Here is an 18,927-nt window from a genome sequence, read left to right on the forward strand (position 1 = left end):
TGCGAACGTGAAATTGTTGTTATATACAGGTGACTCCACATGAATTTAACATTTTTTTAAGAAATTAGACAAATACCACGGAATTTGTAGATTATATTGATATTTATATAGTTAAAAAACTCTCAAAAACGAAATTTTTTGAAGGATTTTTTTTGTGGGGAAAATCGAAACCAGTGACATAATACAGTTCAATCATGTATACTAAACACTCTGTGAAAGAATTAGCACAATCGGTTGGAATATAGAGATTTTATTAACGTTTATAACAAAATCGTGTTTTTACCGCAAGAAACGACGATTTTTACAATTGGACGATTTACACAAACAAACCCATATTCCTCTGCATGCGAACGTGAAATTGTTGTTATATACAGGTGACTCCACATGAATTTAACATTTTTTTAAGAAATTAGACAAATCCCACGGAATTTGTAGATTTTATTGATATTTATATAGTTAAAATCTCGCAAAAACGAAATTTTTTGAAGGATTTTTTTTGTGGGGAAAATCGAAACCAGTGATATAATACAGTTCAATTATGTATACTAAACACTCTGTGAAAGAATTAGCACAATCGGTTGGAATATAGAGATTTTATTATCGTTTATAACAAAATCGTGTTTTTACCGCAAGAAACGACGATTTTTACAATTGGACGATTTACACAAACAAACCCATATTCCTCTGCATGCGAACGTGAAATTGTTGTTATATACAGGTGACTCCACATGAATTTAACATTCTTTTAAGAAATTAGACAAATCCCACGGAATTTGTAGATTTTATTGATATTTATATAGTTAAAATATCGCAAAAACGAAATTTTTTGAAGGATTTTTTTTTGTTGGGAAAATCGAAACCAGTGATATAATACAGTTCAATTATGTATACTAAACACTCTGTGAAAGTATTAGCACAATCGGTTGGAATAGAGAGATTTTATTAACGTTTAAACAAAATCGTGTTTTTACCGCAAGAAACGACGATTTTTACAATTGGACGATTTACACAAACAAACCCATATTCCTCTGCATGCGAACGTGAAATTGTTGTTATATACAAATGACTCCACATGAATTTAACATTTTTTTAAGAAATTAGACAAATCCCACGGAATTTGTAGATTATATTGATATTTATATAGTTAAAAAACTCGAAAAAACGAAATTTTTTGAAGGATTTTTTTTTGTGGGGAAATTCGAAACCAGTGACATAATACAGTTCAATCATTTATACTAAACACTCTGTGAAAGAATTAGCACAATCGGTTGGAATATAGAGATTTTATTAACGTTTATAGCAAAATCGTGTTTTTACCGCAAGAAACAACGATTTTTACAATTTGACCATTTTCACAAACAAACCCATATTCCTCTGCATGCGAACGTGAAATTGTTGTTATATATAGGTGAATCCACATGAATTTAACATTTTTTTAAGAAATTAGACAAATCCCACGGAATTTGTAGATTTTATTGATATTTATATAGTTAAAATCTCGCAAAAACGAAATTTTTTGAAGGATTTTTTTTGTGGGGAAAATCGAAACCAGTGACATAATACAGTTCAATCATGTATACTAAACACTCTGTCCAAGAATTAGCACAATCGGTTGGAATATAGAGATTTTATTAATGTTTATAGCAAAATCGTGTTTTTACCGCAAGAAACGACGATTTTTACAATTGGACGATTTACACAAACAAACCCATATTCCTCTGCATGCGAACGTGAAATTGTTGTTATATATAGGTGAATCCACATGAATTTAAAATTTTTTTAAGAAATTAGACAAATCCCACGGAATTTGTAGATTTTATTGATATTTATATAGTTAAAATCTCGCAAAAACGAAATTTTTTGAAGGATTTTTTTTTGTGGGGAAAATCGAAACCAGTGATACAATACAGTTCAATTATGTATACTAAACACTCTGTGAAAGTATTAGCACAATCGGTTGGAATATAGATATTTTATTAACATTTAAACAAAATCGTGTTTTTACCGCAAGAAACGACGATTTTTACAATTGGACGATTTACACAAACAAACCCATATTCCTCTGCATGCGAACGTGAAATTGTTGTTATATACAGGTGACTCCACATGAATTTAACATTTTTTTAAGAAATTAGACAAATCCCACGGAATTTGTAGATTATATTGATATTTATATAGTTAAAAAACTCTCAAAAACGAAATTTTTTGAAGGATTTTTTTTTGTGGGGAAAATCGAAACCAGTGACATAATACAGTTCAATCATGTATACTAAACACTCTGTGAAAGAATTAGCACAATCGGTTGGAATATAGAGATTTTATTAGCGTTTATAGCAAAATCGTGTTTTTACGCAAGAAACGACGATTTTTACAATTGGACGATTTACACAAACAAACCCACATTCCTCAGCATGCGAACGTGAAATTGTTGTTATATATAGGTGAATCCACATGAATTTAACATTTTTTTAAGAAATTAGACAAATCCCACGGAATTTGTAGATTTTATTGATATTTATATAGTTAAAATCTCGCAAAAACGAAATTTTTTGAAGGATTTTTTTTTGTGGGGAAAATCGAAACCAGTGATATAATACAGTTCAATTATGTATACTAAACACTCTGTGAAAGAATTAGCACAATCGGTTGGAATATAGAGATTTTATTAACGTTTATAACAAAATCGTGTTTTTACCGCAAGTAACGACGATTTTTACAATTGGACGATTTACACAAACAAACCCATATTCCTCTGCATGCGAACGTGAAATTGTTGTTATATACAGGTGACTCCACATGAATTTAACATTTTTTTAAGAAATTAGACAAATCCCACGGAATTTGTAGATTTTATTGATATTTATATAGTTAAAAAACTCGCAAAAACGAAATTTTTTGAAGGATTTTTTTTGTGGGGAAAATCGAAACCAGTGACATAATACAGTTCAATCATGTATACTAAACACTCTGTGAAAGAATTAGCACAATCGGTTGGAATATAGAGATTTTATTAACGTTTATAACAAAATCGTGTTTTTACCGCAAGAAACGACTTTTTTTACAATTGGACGATTTACACAAACAAACCCATATTCCTCTGCATGCGAACGTGAAATTGTTGTTATATACAGGTGACTCCACATGAATTTAACATTTTTTTAAGAAATTAGACAAATCCCAAGGAATTTGTATATTTTATAAATATTTATATAGTTAATAATCTCGCAAAAACGAAATTTTTTGAAGGATTTTTTTTTTTGTGGGGAAAATCGAAACCAGTGATATAATACAGTTCAATCATGTATGCTAAACACTCTGTCAAAGAATTAGCACAATCGGTTGGAATATAGAGATTTTATTAACGTTTATAGCAAAAACGTGTTTTTACCGCAAGAAACGACGATTTTTACAATTGGACGATTTACACAAACAAACCCTGATTCCTCCGCATGCGAACGTGAAATTGTTGTTATATATAGGTGAATCCACATGAATATAACATTTTTTTAAGAAATTAGACAAATCCCACGGAATTTGTAGATTATATTGATATTTATATAGTTAAAAAACTCGAAAAAACGAAATTTTTTGAAGGATTTTTTTTTGTGGGGAAAATCGAAACCAATAATATAATACAGTTCAATTATGTATACTAAACACTCTGTGAAAGAATTAGCACAATCGGTTGGAATATAGAGATTTTATTAACGTTTATAGCAAAATCGTGTTTTTACCGCAAGAAACAACGATTTTTACAATTTGACCATTTTCACAAACAAACCCATATTCCTCTGCATGCGAACGTGAAATTGTTGTTATATATAGGTGAATCCACATGAATTTAACATTTTTTTAAGAAATTAGACAAATCCCACGGAATTTGTAGATTTTATTGATATTTATATAGTTAAAATCTCGCAAAAACGAAATTTTTTGAAGGATTTTTTTTGTGGGGAAAATCGAAACCAGTGATATAATACAGTTCAATTATGTATACTAAACACTCTGTGAAAGAATTAGCACAATAGTTTCGAATATAGAGATTTTATTATCGTTTATAACAAAATCGTGTTTTTACCGCAAGAAACGACGATTTTTACAATTGGACGATTTACACAAACAAACCCATATTCCTCTGCATGCGAACGTGAAATTGTTGTTATATACAGGTGACTCCACATGAATTTAACATTTTTTTAAGAAATTAGACAAATCCCACGGAATTTGTAGATTATATTGATATTTATATAGTTAAAAAACTCGAAAAAACGAAATTTTTTGAAGGATTTTTTTTTGTGGGGAAATTCGAAACCAGTGACATAATACAGTTCAATCATGTATACTAAACACTCTGTGAAAGAATTAGCACAATCGGTTGGAATATAGAGATTTTATTAATGTTTATAGCAAAATCGTGTTTTTACCGCAAGAAACGACGATTTTTACAATTGGACGATTTACACAAACAAACCCATATTCCTCTGCATGCGAACGTGAAATTGTTGTTATATATAGGTGAATCCACATGAATTTAACATTTTTTTAAGAAATTAGACAAATCCCACGGAATTTGTAGATTTTATTGATATTTATATAGTTAAAAAACTCTCAAAAACGAAATTTTTTGAAGGATTTTTTTTGTGGGGAAAATCGAAACCAGTGACATAATACAGTTCAATCATGTATACTAAACACTCTGTGAAAGAATTAGCACAATCGGTTGGAATATAGAGATTTTATTAGCGTTTATAGCAAAATCGTGTTTTTACGCAAGAAACGACGATTTTTACAATTGGACGATTTACACAAACAAACCCACATTCCTCAGCATGCGAACGTGAAATTGTTGTTATATATAGGTGAATCCACATGAATTTAACATTTTTTTAAGAAATTAGACAAATCCCACGGAATTTGTAGATTTTATTGATATTTATATAGTTAAAATCTCGCAAAAACGAAATTTTTTGAAGGATTTTTTTTTGTGGGGAAAATCGAAACCAGTGATATAATACAGTTCAATCATGTATACTAAACACTCTGTGAAAGAATTAGCACAATCGGTTGGAATATAGAGATTTTATTAACGTTTATAACAAAATCGTGTTTTTACCGCAAGAAACGACGATTTTTACAATTGGACGATTTACACAAACAAACCCATATTCCTCTGCATGCGAACGTGAAATTGTTGTTATATACAGGTGACTCCACATGAATTTAACATTTTTTTAAGAAATTAGACAAATCCCACGGAATTTGTAGATTTTATTGATATTTATATAGTTAAAAAACTCGCAAAAACGAAATTTTTTGAAGGATTTTTTTTGTGGGGAAAATCGAAACCAGTGACATAATACAGTTCAATCATGTATACTAATCACTCTGTGAAAGAATTAGCACAATCGGTTGGAATATAGAGATTTTATTAACGTTTATAACAAAATCGTGTTTTTACCGCAAGAAACGACTTTTTTTACAATTGGACGATTTACACAAACAAACCCATATTCCTCTGCATGCGAACGTGAAATTGTTGTTATATATAGGTGAATCCACATGAATTTAACATTTTTTTAAGAAATTAGACAAATCCCACGGAATTTGTAGATTTTATTGATATTTATATAGTTAAAATCTCGCAAAAACGAAATTTTTTGAAGGATTTTTTTTTGTGGGGAAAATCGAAACCAGTGACATAATACAGTTCAATCATGTATACTAAACACTCTGTCCAAGAATTAGCACAATCGGTTGGAATATAGAGATTTTATTAATGTTTATAGCAAAATCGTGTTTTTACCGCAAGAAACGACGATTTTTACAATTGGAAGATTTACACAAACAAACCCATATTCCTCTGCATGCGAACGTGAAATTGTTGTTATATATAGGTGAATCCACATGAATTTAACATTTTTTTAAGAAATTAGACAAATCCCACGGAATTTGTAGATTTTATTGATATTTATATAGTTAAAATCTCGCAAAAACGAAATTTTTTGAAGGATTTTTTTTGTGGGGAAAATCGAAACCAGTGATATAATACAGTTCAATTATGTATACTAAACACTCTGTGAAAGAATTAGCACAATCGGTTGGAATATAGAGATTTTATTATCGTTTATAACAAAATCGTGTTTTTACCGCAAGAAACGACGATTTTTACAATTGGACGATTTACACAAACAAACCCATATTCCTCTGCATGCGAACGTGAAATTGTTGTTATATACAGGTGACTCCACATGAATTTAACATTCTTTTAAGAAATTAGACAAATCCCACGGAATTTGTAGATTTTATTGATATTTATATAGTTAAAATATCGCAAAAACGAAATTTTTTGAAGGATTTTTTTTTGTTGGGAAAATCGAAACCAGTGATATAATACAGTTCAATTATGTATACTAAACACTCTGTGAAAGTATTAGCACAATCGGTTGGAATAGAGAGATTTTATTAACGTTTAAACAAAATCGTGTTTTTACCGCAAGAAACGACGATTTTTACAATTGGACGATTTACACAAACAAACCCAGATTCCTCTGCATGCGAACGTGAAATTGTTGTTATATACAGGTGACTCCACATGAATTTAACATTTTTTTAAGAAATTAGACAAATCCCACGGAATTTGTAGATTATATTGATATTTATATAGTTAAAAAACTCGAAAAAACGAAATTTTTTGAAGGATTTTTTTTTGTGGGGAAATTCGAAACCAGTGACATAATACAGTTCAATCATGTATACTAAACACTCTGTGAAAGAATTAGCACAATCGGTTGGAATATAGAGATTTTATTAACGTTTATAGCAAAATCGTGTTTTTACCGCAAGAAACAACGATTTTTACAATTTGACCATTTTCACAAACAAACCCATATTCCTCTGCATGCGAACGTGAAATTGTTGTTATATATAGGTGAATCCACATGAATTTAACATTTTTTTAAGAAATTAGACAAATCCCACGGAATTTGTAGATTTTATTGATATTTATATAGTTAAAATCTCGCAAAAACGAAATTTTTTGAAGGATTTTTTTTTGTGGGGAAAATCGAAACCAGTGACATAATACAGTTCAATCATGTATACTAAACACTCTGTCCAAGAATTAGCACAATCGGTTGGAATATAGAGATTTTATTAATGTTTATAGCAAAATCGTGTTTTTACCGCAAGAAACGACGATTTTTACAATTGGACGATTTACACAAACAAACCCATATTCCTCTGCATGCGAACGTGAAATTGTTGTTATATATAGGTGAATCCACATGAATTTAACATTTTTTTAAGAAATTAGACAAATCCCACGGAATTTGTAGATTTTATTGATATTTATATAGTTAAAATCTCGCAAAAACGAAATTTTTTGAAGGATTTTTTTTTGTGGGGAAAATCGAAACCAGTGATACAATACAGTTCAATTATGTATACTAAACACTCTGTGAAAGTATTAGCACAATCGGTTGGAATATAGATATTTTATTAACGTTTAAACAAAATCGTGTTTTTAACGCAAGAAACGACGATTTTTACAATTGGACGATTTACACAAACAAACCCATATTCCTCTGCATGCGAACGTGAAATTGTTGTTATATACAGGTGACTCCACATGAATTTAACATTTTTTTAAGAAATTAGACAAATCCCACGGAATTTGTAGATTATATTGATATTTATATAGTTAAAAAACTCTCAAAAACGAAATTTTTTGAAGGATTTTTTTTTGTGGGGAAAATCGAAACCAGTGACATAATACAGTTCAATCATGTATACTAAACACTCTGTGAAAGAATTAGCACAATCGGTTGGAATATAGAGATTTTATTAGCGTTTATAGCAAAATCGTGTTTTTACGCAAGAAACGACGATTTTTACAATTGGACGATTTACACAAACAAACCCACATTCCTCAGCATGCGAACGTGAAATTGTTGTTATATATAGGTGAATCCACATGAATTTAACATTTTTTTAAGAAATTAGACAAATCCCACGGAATTTGTAGATTTTATTGATATTTATATAGTTAAAATCTCGCAAAAACGAAATTTTTTGAAGGATTTTTTTTTGTGGGGAAAATCGAAACCAGTGATATAATACAGTTCAATTATGTATACTAAACACTCTGTGAAAGAATTAGCACAATCGGTTGGAATATAGAGATTTTATTAACGTTTATAACAAAATCGTGTTTTTACCGCAAGTAACGACGATTTTTACAATTGGACGATTTACACAAACAAACCCATATTCCTCTGCATGCGAACGTGAAATTGTTGTTATATACAGGTGACTCCACATGAATTTAACATTTTTTTAAGAAATTAGACAAATCCCACGGAATTTGTAGATTTTATTGATATTTATATAGTTAAAAAACTCGCAAAAACGAAATTTTTTGAAGGATTTTTTTTGTGGGGAAAATCGAAACCAGTGACATAATACAGTTCAATCATGTATACTAAACACTCTGTGAAAGAATTAGCACAATCGGTTGGAATATAGAGATTTTATTAACGTTTATAACAAAATCGTGTTTTTACCGCAAGAAACGACTTTTTTTACAATTGGACGATTTACACAAACAAACCCATATTCCTCTGCATGCGAACGTGAAATTTTTGTTATATACAGGTGACTCCACATGAATTTAACATTTTTTTAAGAAATTAGACAAATCCCAAGGAATTTGTATATTTTATGAATATTTATATAGTTAATAATCTCGCAAAAACGAAAATTTTTTGAAGGATTTTTTTTTTGTTGGGAAAATCGAAACCAGTGATATAATACAGTTCAATCATGTATACTAAACACTCTGTCAAAGAATTAGCACAATCGGTTGGAATATAGAGATTTTATTAACGTTTATAGCAAAAACGTGTTTTTACCGCAAGAAACGACGATTTTTACAATTGGACGATTTACACAAACAAACCCTGATTCCTCCGCATGCGAACGTGAAATTGTTGTTATATATAGGTGAATCCACATGAATATAACATTTTTTTAAGAAATTAGACAAATCCCACGGAATTTGTAGATTATATTGATATTTATATAGTTAAAAAACTCGAAAAAACGAAATTTTTTGAAGGATTTTTTTTTGTGGGGAAAATCGAAACCAATAATATAATACAGTTCAATTATGTATACTAAACACTCTGTGAAAGAATTAGCACAATCGGTTGGAATATAGAGATTTTATTAACGTTTATAGCAAAATCGTGTTTTTACCGCAAGAAACAACGATTTTTACAATTTGACCATTTTCACAAACAAACCCATATTCCTCTGCATGCGAACGTGAAATTGTTGTTATATATAGGTGAATCCACATGAATTTAACATTTTTTTAAGAAATTAGACAAATCCCACGGAATTTGTAGATTTTATTGATATTTATATAGTTAAAATCTCGCAAAAACGAAATTTTTTGAAGGATTTTTTTTTGTTTGGAAAATCGAAACAAGTGACATAATACAGTTCAATCATGTATACTAAACACCCTATCCAAGAATTAGCACAATCGGTTGGAATATAGAGATTTTATTAATGTTTATAGCAAAATCGTGTTTTTACCGCAAGAAACGACGATTTTTACAATTGGAAGATTTACACAAACAAACCCATATTCCTCTGCATGCGAACGTGAAATTGTTGTTATATATAGGTGAATCCACATGAATTTAACATTTTTTTAAGAAATTAGACAAATCCCACGGAATTTGTAGATTTTATTGATATTTATATAGTTAAAATCTCGCAAAAACGAAATTTTTTGAAGGATTTTTTTTGTGGGGAAAATCGAAACCAGTGATATAATACAGTTCAATTATGTATACTAAACACTCTGTGAAAGTATTAGCACAATCGGTTGGAATAGAGAGATTTTATTAACGTTTAAACAAAATCGTGTTTTTACCGCAAGAAACGACGATTTTTACAATTGGACGATTTACACAAACAAACCCAGATTCCTCTGCATGCGAACGTGAAATTGTTGTTATATACAGGTGACTCCACATGAATTTAACATTTTTTTAAGAAATTAGACAAATCCCACGGAATTTGTAGATTATATTGGTATTTATATAGTTAAAAAACTCGAAAAAACGAAATTTTTTGAAGGATTTTTTTTTGTGGGGAAATTCGAAACCAGTGACATAATACAGTTCAATCATGTATACTAAACACTCTGTGAAAGAATTAGCACAATCGGTTGGAATATAGAGATTTTATTAACGTTTATAGCAAAATCGTGTTTTTACCGCAAGAAACGACGATTTTTACAATTTGACCATTTTCACAAACAAACCCATATTCCTCTGCATGCGAACGTGAAATTGTTGTTATATATAGGTGAATCCACATGAATTTAACATTTTTTTAAGAAATTAGACAAATCCCACGGAATTTGTAGATTTTATTGATATTTATATAGTTAAAATCTCGCAAAAACGAAATTTTTTGAAGGATTTTTTTTTGTGTGGAAAATCGAAACCAGTGACATAATACAGTTCAATCATGTATACTAAACACTCTGTCCAAGAATTAGCACAATCGGTTGGAATATAGAGATTTTATTAATGTTTATAGCAAAATCGTGTTTTTACCGCAAGAAACGACGATTTTTACAATTGGACGATTTACACAAACAAACCCATATTCCTCTGCATGCGAACGTGAAATTGTTGTTATATATAGGTGAATCCACATGAATTTAACATTTTTTTAAGAAATTAGACAAATCCCACGGAATTTGTAGATTTTATTGATATTTATATAGTTAAAATCTCGCAAAAACGAAATTTTTTGAAGGATTTTTTTTTGTGGGGAAAATCGAAACCAGTGATATAATACAGTTCAATCATGTATACTAAACACTCTGTGAAAGAATTAGCACAATCGGTTGGAATATAGAGATTTTATTAACGTTTATAACAAAATCGTGTTTTTACCGCAAGAAACGACGATTTTTACAATTGGACGATTTACACAAACAAACCCATATTCCTCTGCATGCGAACGTGAAATTGTTGTTATATACAGGTGACTCCACATGAATTTAACATTTTTTTAAGAAATTAGACAAATCCCACGGAATTTGTAGATTTTATTGATATTTATATAGTTAAAAAACTCGCAAAAACGAAATTTTTTGAAGGATTTTTTTTGTGGGGAAAATCGAAACCAGTGACATAATACAGTTCAATCATGTATACTAATCACTCTGTGAAAGAATTAGCACAATCGGTTGGAATATAGAGATTTTATTAACGTTTATAACAAAATCGTGTTTTTACCGCAAGAAACGACTTTTTTTACAATTGGACGATTTACACAAACAAACCCATATTCCTCTGCATGCGAACGTGAAATTGTTGTTATATATAGGTGAATCCACATGAATTTAACATTTTTTTAAGAAATTAGACAAATCCCACGGAATTTGTAGATTTTATTGATATTTATATAGTTAAAATCTCGCAAAAACGAAATTTTTTGAAGGATTTTTTTTTGTGGGGAAAATCGAAACCAGTGACATAATACAGTTCAATCATGTATACTAAACACTCTGTCCAAGAATTAGCACAATCGGTTGGAATATAGAGATTTTATTAATGTTTATAGCAAAATCGTGTTTTTACCGCAAGAAACGACGATTTTTACAATTGGAAGATTTACACAAACAAACCCATATTCCTCTGCATGCGAACGTGAAATTGTTGTTATATATAGGTGAATCCACATGAATTTAACATTTTTTTAAGAAATTAGACAAATCCCACGGAATTTGTAGATTTTATTGATATTTATATAGTTAAAATCTCGCAAAAACGAAATTTTTTGAAGGATTTTTTTTGTGGGGAAAATCGAAACCAGTGATATAATACAGTTCAATTATGTATACTAAACACTCTGTGAAAGAATTAGCACAATCGGTTGGAATATAGAGATTTTATTATCGTTTATAACAAAATCGTGTTTTTACCGCAAGAAACGACGATTTTTACAATTGGACGATTTACACAAACAAACCCATATTCCTCTGCATGCGAACGTGAAATTGTTGTTATATACAGGTGACTCCACATGAATTTAACATTCTTTTAAGAAATTAGACAAATCCCACGGAATTTGTAGATTTTATTGATATTTATATAGTTAAAATATCGCAAAAACGAAATTTTTTGAAGGATTTTTTTTTGTTGGGAAAATCGAAACCAGTGATATAATACAGTTCAATTATGTATACTAAACACTCTGTGAAAGTATTAGCACAATCGGTTGGAATAGAGAGATTTTATTAACGTTTAAACAAAATCGTGTTTTTACCGCAAGAAACGACGATTTTTACAATTGGACGATTTACACAAACAAACCCAGATTCCTCTGCATGCGAACGTGAAATTGTTGTTATATACAGGTGACTCCACATGAATTTAACATTTTTTTAAGAAATTAGACAAATCCCACGGAATTTGTAGATTATATTGATATTTATATAGTTAAAAAACTCGAAAAAACGAAATTTTTTGAAGGATTTTTTTTTGTGGGGAAATTCGAAACCAGTGACATAATACAGTTCAATCATGTATACTAAACACTCTGTGAAAGAATTAGCACAATCGGTTGGAATATAGAGATTTTATTAACGTTTATAGCAAAATCGTGTTTTTACCGCAAGAAACAACGATTTTTACAATTTGACCATTTTCACAAACAAACCCATATTCCTCTGCATGCGAACGTGAAATTGTTGTTATATATAGGTGAATCCACATGAATTTAACATTTTTTTAAGAAATTAGACAAATCCCACGGAATTTGTAGATTTTATTGATATTTATATAGTTAAAATCTCGCAAAAACGAAATTTTTTGAAGGATTTTTTTTTGTGGGGAAAATCGAAACCAGTGACATAATACAGTTCAATCATGTATACTAAACACTCTGTCCAAGAATTAGCACAATCGGTTGGAATATAGAGATTTTATTAATGTTTATAGCAAAATCGTGTTTTTACCGCAAGAAACGACGATTTTTACAATTGGACGATTTACACAAACAAACCCATATTCCTCTGCATGCGAACGTGAAATTGTTGTTATATATAGGTGAATCCACATGAATTTAACATTTTTTTAAGAAATTAGACAAATCCCACGGAATTTGTAGATTTTATTGATATTTATATAGTTAAAATCTCGCAAAAACGAAATTTTTTGAAGGATTTTTTTTTGTGGGGAAAATCGAAACCAGTGATACAATACAGTTCAATTATGTATACTAAACACTCTGTGAAAGTATTAGCACAATCGGTTGGAATATAGATATTTTATTAACGTTTAAACAAAATCGTGTTTTTAACGCAAGAAACGACGATTTTTACAATTGGACGATTTACACAAACAAACCCATATTCCTCTGCATGCGAACGTGAAATTGTTGTTATATACAGGTGACTCCACATGAATTTAACATTTTTTTAAGAAATTAGACAAATCCCACGGAATTTGTAGATTATATTGATATTTATATAGTTAAAAAACTCTCAAAAACGAAATTTTTTGAAGGATTTTTTTTTGTGGGGAAAATCGAAACCAGTGACATAATACAGTTCAATCATGTATACTAAACACTCTGTGAAAGAATTAGCACAATCGGTTGGAATATAGAGATTTTATTAGCGTTTATAGCAAAATCGTGTTTTTACGCAAGAAACGACGATTTTTACAATTGGACGATTTACACAAACAAACCCACATTCCTCAGCATGCGAACGTGAAATTGTTGTTATATATAGGTGAATCCACATGAATTTAACATTTTTTTAAGAAATTAGACAAATCCCACGGAATTTGTAGATTTTATTGATATTTATATAGTTAAAATCTCGCAAAAACGAAATTTTTTGAAGGATTTTTTTTTGTGGGGAAAATCGAAACCAGTGATATAATACAGTTCAATTATGTATACTAAACACTCTGTGAAAGAATTAGCACAATCGGTTGGAATATAGAGATTTTATTAACGTTTATAACAAAATCGTGTTTTTACCGCAAGTAACGACGATTTTTACAATTGGACGATTTACACAAACAAACCCATATTCCTCTGCATGCGAACGTGAAATTGTTGTTATATACAGGTGACTCCACATGAATTTAACATTTTTTTAAGAAATTAGACAAATCCCACGGAATTTGTAGATTTTATTGATATTTATATAGTTAAAAAACTCGCAAAAACGAAATTTTTTGAAGGATTTTTTTTGTGGGGAAAATCGAAACCAGTGACATAATACAGTTCAATCATGTATACTAAACACTCTGTGAAAGAATTAGCACAATCGGTTGGAATATAGAGATTTTATTAACGTTTATAACAAAATCGTGTTTTTACCGCAAGAAACGACTTTTTTTACAATTGGACGATTTACACAAACAAACCCATATTCCTCTGCATGCGAACGTGAAATTTTTGTTATATACAGGTGACTCCACATGAATTTAACATTTTTTTAAGAAATTAGACAAATCCCAAGGAATTTGTATATTTTATAAATATTTATATAGTTAATAATCTCGCAAAAACGAAAATTTTTTGAAGGATTTTTTTTTTGTTGGGAAAATCGAAACCAGTGATATAATACAGTTCAATCATGTATACTAAACACTCTGTCAAAGAATTAGCACAATCGGTTGGAATATAGAGATTTTATTAACGTTTATAGCAAAAACGTGTTTTTACCGCAAGAAACGACGATTTTTACAATTGGACGATTTACACAAACAAACCCTGATTCCTCCGCATGCGAACGTGAAATTGTTGTTATATATAGGTGAATCCACATGAATATAACATTTTTTTAAGAAATTAGACAAATCCCACGGAATTTGTAGATTATATTGATATTTATATAGTTAAAAAACTCGAAAAAACGAAATTTTTTGAAGGATTTTTTTTTGTGGGGAAAATCGAAACCAATAATATAATACAGTTCAATTATGTATACTAAACACTCTGTGAAAGAATTAGCACAATCGGTTGGAATATAGAGATTTTATTAACGTTTATAGCAAAATCGTGTTTTTACCGCAAGAAACAACGATTTTTACAATTTGACCATTTTCACAAACAAACCCATATTCCTCTGCATGCGAACGTGAAATTGTTGTTATATATAGGTGAATCCACATGAATTTAACATTTTTTTAAGAAATTAGACAAATCCCACGGAATTTGTAGATTTTATTGATATTTATATAGTTAAAATCTCGCAAAAACGAAATTTTTTGAAGGATTTTTTTTTGTTTGGAAAATCGAAACAAGTGACATAATACAGTTCAATCATGTATACTAAACACCCTATCCAAGAATTAGCACAATCGGTTGGAATATAGAGATTTTATTAATGTTTATAGCAAAATCGTGTTTTTACCGCAAGAAACGACGATTTTTACAATTGGAAGATTTACACAAACAAACCCATATTCCTCTGCATGCGAACGTGAAATTGTTGTTATATATAGGTGAATCCACATGAATTTAACATTTTTTTAAGAAATTAGACAAATCCCACGGAATTTGTAGATTTTATTGATATTTATATAGTTAAAATCTCGCAAAAACGAAATTTTTTGAAGGATTTTTTTTGTGGGGAAAATCGAAACCAGTGATATAATACAGTTCAATTATGTATACTAAACACTCTGTGAAAGTATTAGCACAATCGGTTGGAATAGAGAGATTTTATTAACGTTTAAACAAAATCGTGTTTTTACCGCAAGAAACGACGATTTTTACAATTGGACGATTTACACAAACAAACCCAGATTCCTCTGCATGCGAACGTGAAATTGTTGTTATATACAGGTGACTCCACATGAATTTAACATTTTTTTAAGAAATTAGACAAATCCCACGGAATTTGTAGATTATATTGATATTTATATAGTTAAAAAACTCGAAAAAACGAAATTTTTTGAAGGATTTTTTTTTGTGGGGAAATTCGAAACCAGTGACATAATACAGTTCAATCATGTATACTAAACACTCTGTGAAAGAATTAGCACAATCGGTTGGAATATAGAGATTTTATTAACGTTTATAGCAAAATCGTGTTTTTACCGCAAGAAACAACGATTTTTACAATTTGACCATTTTCACAAACAAACCCATATTCCTCTGCATGCGAACGTGAAATTGTTGTTATATATAGGTGAATCCACATGAATTTAACATTTTTTTAAGAAATTAGACAAATCCCACGGAATTTGTAGATTTTATTGATATTTATATAGTTAAAATCTCGCAAAAACGAAATTTTTTGAAGGATTTTTTTTTGTGTGGAAAATCGAAACCAGTGACATAATACAGTTCAATCATGTATACTAAACACTCTGTCCAAGAATTAGCACAATCGGTTGGAATATAGAGATTTTATTAATGTTTATAGCAAAATCGTGTTTTTACCGCAAGAAACGACGATTTTTACAATTGGACGATTTACACAAACAAACCCATATTCCTCTGCATGCGAACGTGAAATTGTTGTTATATATAGGTGAATCCACATGAATTTAACATTTTTTTAAGAAATTAGACAAATCCCACGGAATTTGTAGATTTTATTGATATTTATATAGTTAAAATCTCGCAAAAACGAAATTTTTTGAAGGATTTTTTTTTGTGGGGAAAATCGAAACCAGTGATACAATACAGTTCAATTATGTATACTAAACATTCTGTGAAAGTATTAGCACAATCGGTTGGAATATAGAGATTTTATTAACGTTTAAACAAAATCGTGTTTTTAACGCAAGAAACGACGATTTTTACAATTGGACGATTTACACAAACAAACCCATATTCCTCTGCATGCGAACGTGAAATTGTTGTTATATACAGGTGACTCCACATGAATTTAACATTTTTTTAAGAAATTAGACAAATCCCACGGAATTTGTAGATTATATTGATATTTATATAGTTAAAAAACTCTCAAAAACGAAATTTTTTGAAGGATTTTTTTTTGTGGGGAAAATCGAAACCAGTGACATAATACAGTTCAATCATGTATACTAAACACTCTGTGAAAGAATTAGCACAATCGGTTGGAATATAGAGATTTTATTAGCGTTTATAGCAAAATCGTGTTTTTACGCAAGAAACGACGATTTTTACAATTGGACGATTTACCCAAACAAACCCACATTCCTCAGCATGCGAACGTGAAATTGTTGTTATATATAGGTGAATCCACATGAATTTAACATTTTTTTAAGAAATTAGACAAATCCCACGGAATTTGTAGATTTTATTGATATTTATATAGTTAAAATCTCGCAAAAACGAAATTTTTTGAAGGATTTTTTTTTGTGGGGAAAATCGAAACCAGTGATATAATACAGTTCAATTATGTATACTAAACACTCTGTGAAAGAATTAGCACAATCGGTTGGAATATAGAGATTTTATTAACGTTTATAACAAAATCGTGTTTTTACCGCAAGTAACGACGATTTTTACAATTGGACGATTTACACAAACAAACCCATATTCCTCTGCATGCGAACGTGAAATTGTTGTTATATACAGGTGACTCCACATGAATTTAACATTTTTTTAAGAAATTAGACAAATCCCACGGAATTTGTAGATTTTATTGATATTTATATAGTTAAAAAACTCGCAAAAACGAAATTTTTTGAAGGATTTTTTTTGTGGGGAAAATCGAAACCAGTGACATAATACAGTTCAATCATGTATACTAAACACTCTGTGAAAGAATTAGCACAATCGGTTGGAATATAGAGATTTTATTAACGTTTATAACAAAATCGTGTTTTTACCGCAAGAAACGACTTTTTTTTACAATTGGACGATTTACACAAACAAACCCATATTCCTCTGCATGCGAACGTGAAATTTTTGTTATATACAGGTGACTCCACATGAATTTAACATTTTTTTAAGAAATTAGACAAATCCCAAGGAATTTGTATATTTTATAAATATTTATATAGTTAATAATCTCGCAAAAACGAAATTTTTTGAAGGATTTTTTTTTTGTTGGGAAAATCGAAACCAGTGATATAATACAGTTCAATCATGTATACTAAACACTCTGTCAAAGAATTAGCACAATCGGTTGGAATATAGAGATTTTATTAACGTTTATAGCAAAAACGTGTTTTTACCGCAAGAAACGACGATTTTTACAATTGGACGATTTACACAAACAAACCCTGATTCCTCCGCATGCGAACGTGAAATTGTTGTTATATATAGGTGAATCCACATGAATATAACATTTTTTTAAGAAATTAGACAAATCCCACGGAATTTGTAGATTATATTGATATTTATATAGTTAAAAAACTCGAAAAAACGAAATTTTTTGAAGGATTTTTTTTTGTGGGGAAAATCGAAACCAATAATATAATACAGTTCAATTATGTATACTAAACACTCTGTGACAGAATTAGCACAATCGGTTGGATTATAGAGATTTTATTAACGTTTATAGCAAAATCGTGTTTTTACCGCAAGAAACAACGATTTTTACAATTTGACCATTTTCACAAACAAACCCATATTCCTCTGCATGCGAACGTGAAATTGTTGTTATATATAGGTGAATCCACATGAATTTAACATTTTTTTAAGAAATTAGACAAATCCCACGGAATTTGTAGATTTTATTGATATTTATATAGTTAAAATCTCGCAAAAACGAAATTTTTTGAAGGATTTTTTTTTGTTTGGAAAATCGAAACCAGTGACATAATACAGTTCAATCATGTATACTAAACACCCTATCCAAGAATTAGCACAATCGGTTGGAATATAGAGATTTTATTAATGTTTATAGCAAAATCGTGTTTTTACCGCAAGAAA

Source organism: Periplaneta americana, chromosome 11 (genome assembly GCF_040183065.1).
Source record: "Periplaneta americana isolate PAMFEO1 chromosome 11, P.americana_PAMFEO1_priV1, whole genome shotgun sequence".
Taxonomy (NCBI): Eukaryota; Metazoa; Arthropoda; class Insecta; order Blattodea; family Blattidae; genus Periplaneta; species Periplaneta americana.